Consider the following 16110-nt stretch of genomic DNA (forward strand, 5'->3'; position numbering starts at 1 on the left):
AGCAGGATAGGTATGGATGGAGAAAGATTTGTAAAGTATTGTACAGCAACTCAACTTTGTGCATGAATTTGTATATTGAACGATGATGTAACATTTGGTTGTATGGTTATACTTGGATATATGTTACGAAACTTGGTATTTTCTGCGGTCATAGCAAATTGTTTCCCCCTCTGTTATTACCCCTCCTCCCCCTCTCTCTCTCTCCCCCCCCCCCCCCCCCCTCCCCCTCCTCTCTCTCTCTCTCTCTCTCTCTCTCTCTCTCTCTCTCTCTCTCTCTCTCTTCTCTCTCTCTCTCCTCTCTCCCCCTTCCTCAAACTTTCCTCCAACTTTTTTTGTCTTCTTTTCACTTCTTACACTCATCACCAAAATTTTGTTTTGTTTCATTTTTTTCATATGGAGATTATTTTGAACATATATCTAAGTGTAACTCTTTGACAAAGAATGCCATTTGGCAGGTTTGTAAGGTGTGATTTTGAAACGAAAGATTTAAGTTTGAAAAATGGTCTTGTAAAGTGAGGAGGAGTAAAAGTACTTTTTCATATGACAAAAGAAAAACAAATCATGAATACTAGTACTTTTCAAACCAAGAAAGTGTCTTGTTATGTGTACATAGATTGTAAAGCACAGAATATAAGAGAATTGTAAGAAAGACGAAAGTAGCGTTGGCTAAGTTTGTAACAAAACTGTGTGCAGCAAGAAAGGCTTCGAGTATATTTTGATTGCTTTTGTTTTTAATTAATAGTTGTAGGCTTGTCAGTAATTTTTTTGTTTTTTGATTTGTGCAATGAGATGATTTATCTCTGTTCCGATGCAGTTTGGTTCAGTTCTTTTTACTAAGTCGTATTTGTGAGTAGAGTAAAGCAAAATTTCGTTTTTGTTGTATTATCATTTTTGTTGTATTATCATTTGCAATATACTTGTTAATAGACTTGAGGGGAATTCTTTTACAATGTGAACAAGAAAAATCTTATTGCCTTAAAGAAGATTGAGTGCTCTTGCAACAACTTAGTGAGACATGTTTAACAGAAGGAAGATAACAAATCTTAAAACCATTTTTTTCTAAAGTTCATCTTGGAAAAGAGGTTATTACAAGGAAATAAGGCATGATCATACTTGTCATGACATAACCAGCATAAAAGTGAATTACAAAATATTGTATTGCCTGGGAGCATAAACAAACTTTAAAATCCTACCCTTCAGTATTAAGATCCCTTTTTGTTTTCAACTTGAGATATAAGGATTTTGATGAAGTTGTTCATATATTGGCTTCCTTTGGGATGTTCTCAAATCCTTTCAATCAATTTTGATGCAACGTATACCGGTAAGTTAATTATTCAAAATCATGACCAAAGGTGTAATAGTTTCTTTGTATTTTCAGATAATTTGAATTCTCTGCCTTTAGTTAGTATTATGTAGCAGTTTAATGAAGCTTAGTGGCACAAATTGTCATACTGAGAAAATATCACCATAAATTGTTGGAGAAAACATTATTTTATTGCGTGGAGGCAGAGACACAGTATTAGCATCAAGTGCAAATGCGTACCCCCGCTACCTCGATCAGTCTGTACGATAACATATCTGTGCATCAGATAATTCTGATTAGAAAATTAATTGCTCCAACATCACCACAATACACTGTTAAATGTTTGGGATTTCTCGTTTTGTGCCACTCGGTTTTGCTATGCTAATATAGACTAAGATCCTTCCTTTGTTTTCCTTTTTTATGTGTGTGTATGTAAATATATTTATTCATTGCCATGTGTGCGTAAGAAGATTTTTGCAACTCACATGCGGACATTGCCATTGTGAATATTTTTGTTGAATCGTCCTGAAGAAGACATCGGTGTAAGACTGTAAGGCCAGCGTCGTGATGTCAGGTGCTGAACACCAGAACGAAGACAACCAGGGCAACGTTTCATAAAATCGTCATAAGTACAAGTTCACCGACATCCCATTGAAACATGTGTATTGAATTGAACATGAGTTTGAATGGGATGTCCGTTAAGCTGTACTTATGAAGGTTTCATGAAACGATGCCCAGGTAATTTTAACACTATTAGTTTTACAATAGAAACAGTATATTTTCATTCTTACATTGACTCTGAGAAAATGATAAGGTTAAATTGATTTTAATGAACTCAAGTCTGCTGATTTGCTCAGAGCTAGAGCGGTGTTAACAACCTTCTGGCAATATATAGGCGCCAATTAAACACCCTTCATCATGAGAAACCATAAATTTGGCGCATTGAACCGTTATAAAACGATATTAATTTAAGTGGTTCCATGTAACAACTGTTTACTGGTTCCCATTTATGATGCTTTTATATTCTATTAACTATTATTTTACTTTAAAACAGTGAAATGTTGAAATACTTCTTGAATCTGTACACATGATTATTTCTAATGGCCTGGCCCTTGGTACTTTGGTGTTTATCAGCATTAACATTTAATATGCACAAGGTGTAAACTTAGGACTTGTGACTTATTGCATGTCTGCTCCTAACACAAACACCAACTCTTAACACTTGCACTGACACTTAATCATGTAACCCACAAAGTGGGGGGGGGGGGTGTTGATGGTCATGTTCTGGAACTGTATTTGGTCTGTATTGGGCTTTGATTGTGACTGTTTGGAATTTTATTAATGTTTAACCCACTTTTTTTATGATCACAAAAAGGTATCAGTATTGTTTATTTAGGTATGTCCAGAGAGTTATTGTTATTGTCATTTGTTTTAACTTTATTATGAAGAAGAAAAAAGTGGATAATAAAAGATAAAGACAATTTTTTTGTTTTTTGCAAAAAGATGTGAAAGTTTTAACTGAGTACTATAAGTTTTCCCATTAGATATGGATATGTCCAAAAGTTTAACATTGTGAAAAAAGACATTTCATAAATTTGTTTCATTTCATAATTTTTGTTGTGATACTATTGAACAATGTTAATAAATCATGTCTTTTAATATCTCAGCTCGGATGAATTAAGTGAAGTTGAACGTTAAAAAGAGGTCAAAGTAGTATTCATGTGTGTTGGTCGAAGTATTTTTAGTGGTGATAATGGAAAAAGGTACTAAAATTAAACAATTAATTGATATTTCCCCAACCATTTTTGTCAGAATTATGCAAACTGAGTAACATGCAAATGAGAGAAAAAGTAGAATATCATGTCTGGACTGCAATACAATATATTTGTCCTTTGAGCAATTCTTGTTGACACTTTCTAAGTGAAAGGCATATGTTTTGTAATAGTACATTTCAGTTATTGTATACTCATTTTGCTTGCCTGAACACTGAACAGCACCACTCTTTGTGTGCCCAACATGATGCTGTTGTGTGTGTAGATCTGTGCAAAAATGCCTCATTGACACAATATGTTAAGTATAAAGACTTTGAATGAATTACTGCGTTATGAACACGTCTGAATGTCAGACTTCAGTTTTGTCAGCAGAATTAAAGATCCCCTTTGAGTCGTTTAATTTGAAAAATAAATGCTGCAGATGTCATTAGATCCATCTGCACTTATTTCCTGTGCAGTGAACTTCATGCTTACCTCGTTCGGATCTTAATCTCTCTTGATGTTTTGATCATGAAGTTCTTATACAGGGGAGGAAAGAGGATAACCTTTCTTGAACTTTTTACATATCTTGCTAATTAAATGTTGAAAATTACTCCATTTGGAAATGGTGAACAATATCCTCACGGAAATGGAGACCCAATGTAGACTGGTTCCAATCCATGTGTTAGTCAATGTACAGATTCATAGCATTTGACTAGCTCAAAAAAGGTCAAACGTTTTATTTGAAATGGCATACATTTTGTCGATATCTAAACTTGTCAATGGTGCTTTAGCAATAAGCTTCAAACACTATGTTTTACATATTCAATGTCATCATGTCGAATAAAATTCCCCTTCATTTGCAAACTTTGTCGTTTTTTTATTTTGTTGTTAATGGTGGTAGTGTTGTTGTTGATATTGTTCTTGTCATTCATTTTGTTTTGTTGGTTTGTTCATTTTAAGTAATTAATACTTTTAAGTTAATACTTTTTAAACACATTTTTTATACCACTCTCCATGGTCTGAGTGTGTGATCTTTCTATTCAAATTTTAATGGTATGAAAGTGGATTCCACTTTGTTACTTTTTTCCTTTTTATCCCATTTAAAGACTTTAGTTTTATAGAAAATACATATCTGATGCCCTAATTATATTAATCGCATTAAAACCTTGAGCCTTTAATCACATTCAGTCCCCGAAAATTCCAGCGACCTCTGTTATTTTTCTGGAACTATTTCTCAAAAATTATACCATCATGATAAGATTAACCTACTGGTATGACTAATTTTTGATATAATTTTTTTCTTGGAGGGTTGTGCCAGAGAAAATACGATTATTGGCGATCCACGAAAGAAGTGCAGGCCGATAAGCTCTTCCAACTCTGTAATGGATTATCGAATTGCGTTTGTTCGCTCCATGTTGCGACAGACATCGAGGGGGGGGGGGGGGGTGTTGCTAGAAAATTTTGAATGGGGTTGTTGAACCGATATTCCTGATAAGGAAGGCGAAAAATTGCCAACAAGCAGCAACGAAGTGTCCTATTTGAAACTTGCTGACGAGTAGTAACCAAAACAAAAGACGAGAAATTGCATCAAGAACAAAAGGGGAGTTATCAATTCTTGAGATTTAAAATCCAAAATGTACCGACTAAGGTTCCCATCTCAGATGCAATGTCAATGCCTTATTGTACTGTTTTACGAAATCATGGTCAGATGACGTAATATGTAGCACATTTTAAAATTTGACGCTCAAGCTATTCAAATATTGTTGCCTAATATAAGGATGATTTTTCGAAAGTTTTTGCAGGGTCATACTTTTGTGCTATTTGCCGACAAGCTCCTAAAATCACACATTTGCTAATTGTCGACAGAATTTTTTTAAAGTGATGTGGGAAGGGTTGAGACACCCCCCCCCCCCCCATCTCCCCTGTACCAATGCCCCCGTGTTCACCTCTTTTTTTTTTGTCCTTTGAAAAAATAATTTTCTACTCTAGGGAGATGATATGATTTGGTTGACCTTTTATTCATTTAACTGGAAAAGATCTGCGTGTCAAATGTATAGCGTGCGATTATTAGGCGCTCTTTTTTCACGCTGGAATTCACCTTTTAAAAAAATTGTGTTGAAGGCTGAAATGAAAATTTCGCCAGCCGTGGTTTAAGTGGATTTTACTCTCGACAGCACATCGTAGTTCGTATCCTTTCTGGGCTTCGTGTTCTTGCTTCTGAGGAAGGATAAAAAAGAAATGAAATATTAAAAAGAAAAACTATAGAAATATGAACTCTAGGTTCATGGAGATATGTGAGTGCATATTGAGTGAGAAAAGTAGTGAGACAAAAACAAAAATTAAAGGGTTTGTAGAGAAATGACAAGTGTCAAAATAATAGGTTAATACAATCTTGTATTATCGCTTTGAAGTAACAACTTTTGATATGTCATTCATTGAAAAACTCTTTGTAACAATTTGACAAGCGCGACATACGATAAATAATCTAAAATAAAGTGATAACGAACGCTAATTTGTATAACGTCCACGTATTGTGAAGTGTTTTTGGTGGTGAATTGCCATTTGGTCGATAACCAGGTCTAATGATCATTTGATGGTGAGTATTTTTATGATTAAATGATTATCTGGCCATATGTATAGTAGACATGATGGGCTTTAGACAAACTGGGAACTAGACCGACTGAAAATTAGAATAAATGAGCAATAGACCAAATGACTATTAGCCTAAATGGTCATTAGACCAAATTGAGATTAGACGAAATGATTATTCAACCATGTGGATAGTAGACGGGCTGGGTGTAGACCATATGGGAATAGACCAATTGGGTAGTAGACGAATTGGTTGTAGACCTAACGGCAATAAACCTTGTTGGTTAGTGTAACATTAAAAGGATTTAAAGAATGTTCAGTTTATCTAAATTAATTTTATCTAGAATCCAGGAAATCTGACAAAGAAATTCGGATTATTTTAAGCTTAGGCGTAGGAGGCGCAGGCTAAGTCTCTAATACTTTTTGCAAAAATCGAAATATAAAATCTTAAAGGAATAAATAAGTAATTTTAGGGAAAGGGGAGACCCCGAAAATGCAGTACAGACATTACTAACGAAAACACGGATTCCTAAAGTTATAAGTACCCGTATCATGATAGGACTTCAGTATTTATACCATGCTCACTGTCTTACTGATAATGGACTAACAAATAAAATATTATATCTTAAGAAACGTAAAATAAACTATGTGAGTCAAAATAATGATACAAAAACTCAGAACTGTAGATACTCGTAAAAAATGATCGTAAAAGAGCGGTCAAAATATAACTTAGAAAATTACTAGTTACACATGACTTTATTACAAATGCATAGACACCACTCTACAATTACATCAACATCCTCATTGTCTTAACTCCTTGCGAATTATTTAGAAAGACCTTTTCCTAATTATTCAAAACCTAGGGGCGGTGAAACTAATAACTGCAGGGCCATGAAGTGAAGATGACCTCTGTCCACGTGGCATTTTCTGTCGATAAAACCAGTGTATAATTATGTTACTTCGTGATCATGATATTGGAAGAACATTATTGGTTAGAAAATGTCAATATAAGTATAAGGATGTGTCATTCGCAAGCGAACGATGATTAATGTTCACCTTTAGGCATCAAGTCATGAGATAAGCATCCATCTTATTCTGTCCTGTCATAGAAACTAGAACCTTATCAATCAAATTGTCCACTCAAGGATGCGACGGTGTCGTATTAAAACGAAGAAAAAAATGGTGAGAGTCTGAATATTATGTTGTTTTACTGAACTATAATGCTGATAGAGCTATAAATATACAGTATAATAGGGCGACGGCGCCTTTTTAAAAAAACATTTTTTAATACCAGACTGTTTTCAAGCTTACATTCCGCTTTTTGATAAGAAGATGAAAATGTCAAAAAGAGCAAGGTGCATCATTAATTTGTAGGAGTCTACAGAACGAAAGAAATAAATTAAGCTTCTACAAAGGTTTTTTCCTCCTATTGACTGGAGTAGACATCACAAGCACAACAAAAATCTTGTTATCGCCACACAGTGCATGAATTTCGAGGAACTAACTCCATTGAATTTCCCTTCTCTCTTAAAAATGAACATGAGCATATTTCATTTTCTTAGTATCGCGACTCTTTCCATGAAACATGGCCTTTAGAGTTTAAATCTACTTACCATCTCTCGTCATAACGCTAAATAATCTTTTTGTATGGTCGTATATAAAGATCAGTGAGGGTGAAATGATATCTTTATTAAATGTAAAAGAAAAAAATCAATAAGCTGCCAATATACGCGGGAGTGAATCATTCGCAGGGTTATGATACCATTGTTAATCATGATTCGTGCGTACGGTCAGTGGCGCCCGAAGCGCTATGGTCACGTGATCTCACACAGACAACCAATCAGCGACGCGCTGTTATACCCATCTCCGTGTGTCGCTTATTCATCGCTATTAAAGTGTTTCGTCGCGCATGAGAAGCGCATCAACACAGCCACATGAATAAAGCTTCCCAGTCAAACATGAAAATCACATTAAAAGACACCATAGCTGTAATCTCATTTGGAAGAATATTCGGGGTACTTGAGTATATACCGAAGGCGGAGGAAAGGGAGGAAGAGGGCTCGACGCAATAATTTTCTGGAGAAAAAAACCTTGGGGCTTTTCCCGCGTTGCCACCTCGAGTTGGATGAGGCAGAAGGCTTAGTCATCGCGTTCATTAAAATATGACGGCAGTCCTCGGTCTTCCTCGTATCTCTTTCGATGATGTGTTTCAAAATGCGAACCTCCTTGTTTTTCGAAATTTCATAGAAGAGATAGTCTCATACTTATTTTAGCTCCCTTTATCAAAATAGGACGCGAAGTAAGATGTTATTTTTAAGACTTTTACCCAAGTTAGATCGCCTCGAGGGTTTTCATTATTGGAATTTCTGCTTCAATAATTTATATTATATATAGGGTATTGCTATTGCGGCCAATGTTTTTTTTTGTATATTCTTAATGTTATTTTAATCATCATCATCATCATCACCACCACCATCATCAGAAGTGTAGTGAATGACTTGTATCTGTGGATAACGATGTATTTTAATTTTTTGCTGCTGATGCTGCCGTTGTTGTTATTGGTGTTGTTTTTGTTTTCGTCATCGTTATCGTCCGTGTTATTGCGGTTGGTGCTGTTTTTATTTCTTGTTTCATTTTGTTTCATTTTGTTTTATTTTGTTTTATTTTGTTTTATTTTGTTTTCAATATTGTATTTGGACTGTTTTATCACAGTCATGACAAAATGATGGCACACAAATCTTTTGAAATATTTCATTAATGTCGACATATCTTTGTTTATTAATTATTTATACCTGTCAGTCTAACATCCAATGACACATTCTCCATAAACATTAATTCTGAAGGAGGCTTTAGCATACATCTTTTGTTTTCTTTTCTCCTTAATAATACATTCATAAAGTCAACACGTACCGTCTGATCTGAGAGCGCCTAACCGAAATGCAATCGATTTTTTCCCCTTCTGGTTGTTTTCATGTAAAAACGGACCCAATTTTCCAGCTGACTCATTCTACATGTCACGTTGACCCACCTTTCTCTCCTCCTCCTCCTACTCCTCTTTCTCCTCGAAGAGATGAAAAAAATTACCCCCAATGACAACACCTTTTCTAGAGAGAAAGAGAGAAAGAGCGCATCAGCATTTTAAGTAGATGACCCGTTTACCTCGTGTTCGCATTTTCCCTCGACACAATTGGCGCGGAAAAGCATCCATTTGCGCCGCATTACCCCAATTTTTCTGATCGGCATACTGGACAAGGAAAGGTGATAGGCCCGGATTCATGAGGGGGGGGGGGGTGCTTTGTGGACGAATTGAGACCCATCTAATCTGTGAATGTATTAGGGCGTTGCTTAGTATAAAGGTAGGCAAGCGATTTTATTTCATGACGACAATTTTTGGATGGTTGATGCTGTTGTTGGTTTTGTTGCTGCTGTTGCTTTGATATATACTCCTTATTGCGAGGTGCTATACTTCAAAAGGTCTGAATCATAAAAGGCGTATATTTCAGAAAAAGTATATGGTGAATGCGATATCGTAAATAGTGATGTTAAGATGTTGGGAATGAGGAAGAAAAACAGGTGATATTATTGGTCATGTTCAATGTTTCTTGATGAGGGAATCGACACAAAATTAATGTGGAAGGCAGAAGCAATTATCTCAGGGAGAAAGCACACCATCATTCTGTCATAGTTCTTTCTTTTTATCTATCTATCTATCTTTTTTTTCTTTTCTTTTTTTCTTTTTTGAGTAATCCACACAAGCACAAGCTTTGCTTTTTAGTGGATTTCTCTATTCCTTTGAAATTCGACTTGATTTATGATATGCTTGTATATTTTATATCCTAGTACAGCATGTTCTATGTTACATTGCAAAATGTCGTTTGATACTCATTTTATGTCAGCATTTTTCAAGTTTTGACGGATCCTGAATGGAAATCAAATTATTAGAATTGAATTCAATTCAATTCAAGATAGGAGACGTTTAAATCGCTGACTATTCAGACAGCGCGACAAAACAAGAAGGGCATGAATTTCTACACATTCCAAAATCTCATTAACTTAGACGTCACTTTTTATAGGCCTTAATTAAGACCACTGTATTGTTAAAATGTCCTCTTAGGTCCAACCAAATTGTCCAAAATATGCATTAGAAATAATAGGACACTTTCAGAAGTTTAACAAAACTATCCACTTCTCATCACAATATCTCATCAAAAACGGGGCAAACGAGGGGAAAATGAAGAAAGGAACAGAGAAAGAAAGAAATGGAAGAAAAGAAGCTATAAATTTGGCTTTCAGCACAAATTGAACTTTTTGAACTTGCGATCGATCCCATCGGCGAGATAATGCGTGACTCTCGGATGACACGAAGGTGAGAAATAAACACCTTTTTCAGAACAAAAAGATTTGATGTCAGGAGTGATGCGGTCATGAAAAATTATCCAAGAGGTGCAACACCGGGACATCTAAGTTTCATCGGAGGATGAAATAAGAGAGAAGTCGGATAATTCCACGAGATAAATGAGAAATCCCGTCAGCATACGCACTATATTTTGGTGCGCACATCGATTGCGCATCTCGTGATGACGACGGCCGTAAATATTGCAAGATGATTGCAAAACAGTAGTTGGATATCAGTAGGTCGCTGCAACTTCCCATCTCCCTATCGGCATTTCATTTTGTTGTTGATATTGTTGATGATGATTTCGTTGTTGTTTAAAACAGATTATTATTATGATGTTATGATTATGTTGCTGTTGTCGTTCTTACCTTTTTTGGTGTGTTGATGGTATTGTGGATGTGTCTTTGTTACCCATTTCGTAAGGTCTTTCAACTTTTTTCCCCTCTTTTTTGTTGTTGCTTTGATGACATCAAAATTAAAAAGTGAAGTAACCGTTTTCATATTGGAAACTCCGCATTTGCATTGGGAATATGGCAAAAGGTGATTTAAAAAAAGAAGTGTTTACTATATCTCCATCTCATGGGGAGTATTCTGCGATTCCTACAATAATGGTCATTGTGAGAGTAATTATTGTGGCAAATTCAACCACAATGGCATTTCGGCGTCCAACTAGGTCCGCAATTTGTCTCCTGGATTCGGAGTGGCAAATGCAGACTGATGTGTTGCCAATGGACATTAGCAAGATTGGTTATTGCATGTGCCGACCCCTCATATCTAGCGAAGTAAACAAACCACTTCCCTACGACACATCTACATTAAAACAAAACAGTTTGACAAAAAAAAAGGTGAGAATTTGAGTCATCATCATAGCGGTGAATTTGTTTTCACGAGGAAAAAGAAATAAAGATGAGAAAATAGGTCACGTAGAGGAAATATGAACAGCCAACAACACAATGATGTGCAAAGGATGCACTTCTTAATTTCCTCGTATTGAGTTTATCTGATTTAACGGATATTCGTTTCATATTAAATTTTAAAAAGCGCGTAAAAAATCAACCATGCTCATCTTTCGCGGGTAACACTCTCTGTTTTATCACCTGATATTGGTGTGGAGCGCATCAGCGTTGTGACTTGTCGTTCCCATAGCAACACTGGATGATTGTCTCTGCTCTGACTAAAACAAGACCTCAGGCAATGCAGTGGCAGTATTTTCCGTTTTCATATTTGAAAGCGTCTGTATCAACTGCTCATCTGCAGCAATGATACTGGCGGAAACTCCATTCAATTATCGTTTCAGTTTCTTCCTGTATCAATTTATAATAGAGGAGATATCAAACTTGACTGACAAGTGGCATGTCCAAGTTTTAACTGCAGCACTTGAAGGGTTTGTAGAGGAGACGGTTTAGGTTTCCTTGGAGTTTTAAGAATATTTCTTCAATCTTTATAATAATAAAGGTGTCGTGGTCTAGCGGATGTGTCACTGGGCTGTGGGTGATATGGTTCACGGTTCGATTCCCACCGCGACACTAATTTCCTTTGGCAAGACATTTTTTAAATATGCCACTCTCCACCCAGGTGAAGTTAATGGGTACCCGATAGGAAGAAATTCCTTGAATGCTTTAGTACCCTGTAATGGCAGCTCAGCTACAGCCGGGGTAAAAATAATAATACCTTGTGTTAAGCGCAGTATATAGAGTATATTCACATAATAGGAACTGCGCCGTATAAATGGACCTGTTAGTGTTGTTATCTTTGATGAATCTATATTTTCTTCTTCTTCTTCTTCTTCTTCATAATTTTATGCAATAATAGCTTCGATCAGCCTTCGGGATGGGAGGAGGGAAGCAAACGCATGCATGGGATGCGAACGCCTCCTGGCAACATGTGGTTCCAAATTTATTGGTAACCAGTACTGTCCTTTACAGTGCCCCCCCCCCCCCCCGAAAATACTTATACATTTATACAGACTTGTTGTTGATTAATTTTACCGACTGAACTCGGAGAGATTCATGAAAGGAACATTGGCCAAATTTATCACTTCCGGCTGCACATATTCTTCAAAAACGAAATAAATGGAAATAATTCACTGATAATGCAGTACAAGACAAGGCTTTAGATTAGACGTTAAAAGTAATTCCTTAAAAATCAATTGAGTACCCATCATGGGCCCCGTAAGGTCAAGAAATTGTACTTTGGATGTTTATTCTTAGCGCGGTCGCGTTTGCACAACGGAATTTATTGCATCTCGTCATCACTATTATCATCCATCCCGGGTCAATTTTTTTTTTTTTTTTACCTCCCGAAAATCTCCGAGTACACCAAAGATAAGTCGATGTTATCCGATCCGAAGCTTTTCAGCGAGGCGGTGTAGAGTGTTCCGGAGGTCGACACGCGTCGCCGCAAATCGGGACACCTTTCCTCAAGCCTGAGATGAGTCAATTTTTTTTAGAAGGCGCGCGTCCGTTTTCATAGTTACTGCGCTTCCATTATGGCAGGAGCGCGGGCCCGGTGCGCATCACGTTTCCTAGTCCGATATGGAGAGATTGATGTGTCGTAGACGCTGTGTAGGACAACAAACTTCAATCGTGCTATCAAAATCGAGGAGTGGAAACGTGCTCGTGTAAAGACGGGGAAAAGTGTTATTGATCGGAAACTAAGCGATGAAATATAAGCGATTGATGAGGAAATACTCGAACTACGGTGGCAAGTTTTAGCGTGGCCGATGGGGGTCCTGAGCCCTCCCCCCCAAAAAGGGGGTTCCGCCTAAGTTCTATTTAAATGGGCGGGGATCTATTTTCGTTTATCTTAAAATGTGGCACACTTTTTAGGATAAAATATAAAGGGCAATGTGGGTTCTACATTGCTTTATCAAAGTAAGACATCGTATTGACCTAAATTTCAAAAAGCATAAACCTAGAGAGCGCAAATTTATTGTGTTAGCTTAAGAAATTGATTTAAATTTTGAATTCACAAGTCAGGTGCAACTGAAAATTGATGCTTGGGGCTCTTTTTACCGAGAGTGGTTCGACCCAACGCACTTTACCTATCATTATTTTTCTAAAGGTAATTTGATTGTGATTTCTATTGCAATTCTATTTTCGAAGTGCCTTATTTTGCGTCCGCTTGTGAAATTTGGCGAGATTCAATATCCTTTTTTTCCTGAAACCTAGACAAAATGCGTTTTGCGAAAATTCATAGAGTTAGAGTGGGATTACACGAGAGAATAATTTGGATGCGATTGAGAGACAGAAGAAACCAGGTCAAGAGAAATAAAGGAAAAAATGTCAAGAAAAAATAGAACAATCGTAGATAACAAATAAATAAACAAAGGTATTGAAAGTCTAAAGCATACAGAAAACTCTAACTGGGCGAGAGTAGATGTGGAATGTGTATAGAGTTGACTCGACGATCTCAGAAACATGAGATGTATCTTATCATAGTTACTTAAAATATATTATAACCAATGTCACACCTCCTGCAAATGATTGTATGTTGTAGATAATATACTGTTTATGTTTTTAATGAGACACACCTAAGGTGATGCAATATTTCATTAAATCTGTGGAAAAATTGGCTAAGTATACATTTTTTTAAGGAAAGGTGAAAAATAATTTGTGGACCTTTTCTTTGTTTTTATGTTGGCATTGAAGAATATCATGCTATAATGTCTCCCGAAAAGAATTGCTCTTCAAAATATGACAAATACTATAGCTAATGGTTATGCACTACACCTTCATACATCCCATATTCACATTTCTGTGTATAGTACGTGAAACTCTATCAAGACTGGGTCCATTTCTTTTCATTTTGATGATTCCAAAATCTCACATTATATACAGGTACTTGTCAATACATAAGCAGGCGTTCAAAATAATGTATCAAGACTATTCCTTTTATAATGCAATCGCATGACCTAACAGTACTAACTCAACTTTATCTTGAAATGTCAAAAGAGAGAATTAACGAATACTTCTTCTTCTTCTTCTTCTTCTGTACGTGCCATGTCCTGAGACGTTGGCGACCATGGAATACCACAACTCTCTGTCCCATATTTCTATGAAGTAATTCATTCTCCCGAGATCAATTCCACTTTCAGAAATCCCACTCCTTACTCCTTACGAATACTAACGAAGACAACCTAACATAAACCCGAAAGCTTCCTGTAAACAGTTTAAAATTAGCATTTAATCATTAAAGGTAAAGACCAGTATTGGAAACACCCCAATTTCAAAAAATGAAATGGAAGCTCTCATTACCAATCATGTGAAAGAATATGTTTTGACTAATACATGATGATAAAAAATTTGCCGGGAAACCGCCTACTAATTCATATATTTGGTAAATTTGTTTCTCTCATGGTCTGTGAGAGATATAGGGTAGTCCCATATACATCTTTCTGTGTATAGTGCTTGTAACTTTACGAAGAATGGGCCAAATTTCTTATCATTTTGATGATTCCAGAACCTTGCAGATGCTAGATGCTAGATGATCAACCTTTTCTGATCGATTCCACAACGTTTCTTTCACAATGCAATCGCGTGACCATAACTGGTCTTTACCTTTAATGCAAACTGAAAGGCAGACGATCATTAAATAGGTCAAGTTAAACTAAGAATTGTGTCACATACACAGTTAAAATTTTTGTGAACAAGTTGTTTAAAAGTTTAAACATTACAACCTCGGATTAACGGTTGACCTGATCTGAGAGTTGTTTAAAATGTTAAGCATCTCGAGTTGTTCAAAGCAGCATCTTTACTGTGTAGAAAATAATCGCGCTTTTCTTATTTTGAGGGTGAACTCAAAGCATTTTAACGTCTGGAAAAGACGTGTGCGGAATTACAAACCATCTACAATCCTACAATAATGGAGTTTCAAAAGAGAGATTTAACGAATACTATAGCCACACATAAACCCGAAAGCTGTCTCTAAACAGTATCCCATTAAAATTAGCATTTCATCATGAATGCAAACTGAAAGGCAGACGATCATTAAATAGGTCAAGTTAAACCAAGAATCGTGTCACATGGAAAATAATCGCTTCCTTATTTTGAGGGTGATCTCAAAGCATTTTAACGTCTGGAAAATAGCTGGCGGAAAAGACGTGTGCGGAATTACAAACCATATACTAATCCTGCAATAATGGAATTTCACACGCAGTCTTTTGTAAAGACGGATGTGCATAGTGGCAGGATGCAGAGTTGGTATATATTTTTGTGTAAAATTAGGCAACGATTTGGATACAAATTTCGGTTTTAAATTGATATGTTTAACCTATATCGTGGTCAAAATTGCAATTGGGTATTTCACGAATGCCTGGAAACGGTTATATGAAAACAATGTGTCTTAACTTACGTATGTTCTTGGTTTATTCGTATAATCGTATAAGTATTCCCTCATGTTCCAATATACAGTTCGGTATTATAACAAGAAAATACCTTTCTTAATGTGAATGTTGTATATTTAAAAAAAATGTTAAGCTATGTAGTACAGCTAGAGCTTGACAAAATAAGAATCGTTTTTCATAATACTGGTTCTGATGTCTCTCACACTGTCTCGCGTTTTTGTTTCTCCATCTCTAACATAATAATTATCTATATTCCTCTCGCTTTCTCCCTCCGTTCCTTCTCTTTCTCTGTCACTATCTCAATATCCCAATATCTTCCTCTCTTTCCTGCCCCCCCCCCCCTCTCTCTCTCTCTGTCTTTCTTCCCAAATTTCCTCCATCTTTTCCCATGACTGTGTAAGTTTAATGCACCTAAATGTCTATTGAGAACATTTTCAATGACTTTTGAAGGATACTTAATACACAGCAGCAGTGAAGTTAAAGTGAGCATGAGTAATCCTACCCTATACCTCTCTCAAAAACACGCACACAAACACACGCACACCCACACACAATTCTCTCTCTCTCTTTCTCTCCATTTACCTCACTTTATTTCTATTCTCTATTCTTCTATCTTTCTTTCTTCCATGATTTTTATATAACTTTCTCCTTCCCTCGCGTATCGTCTTTGTCGCTGTTTCTCCATCTATTATGAGAGTCATAATGTATGTTTCTGCATCTACTT

This window comes from Strongylocentrotus purpuratus, unplaced genomic scaffold (assembly GCF_000002235.5).
Source record: "Strongylocentrotus purpuratus isolate Spur 01 unplaced genomic scaffold, Spur_5.0 spur5_scaffold_5, whole genome shotgun sequence".
Taxonomy (NCBI): domain Eukaryota; kingdom Metazoa; phylum Echinodermata; class Echinoidea; order Camarodonta; family Strongylocentrotidae; genus Strongylocentrotus; species Strongylocentrotus purpuratus.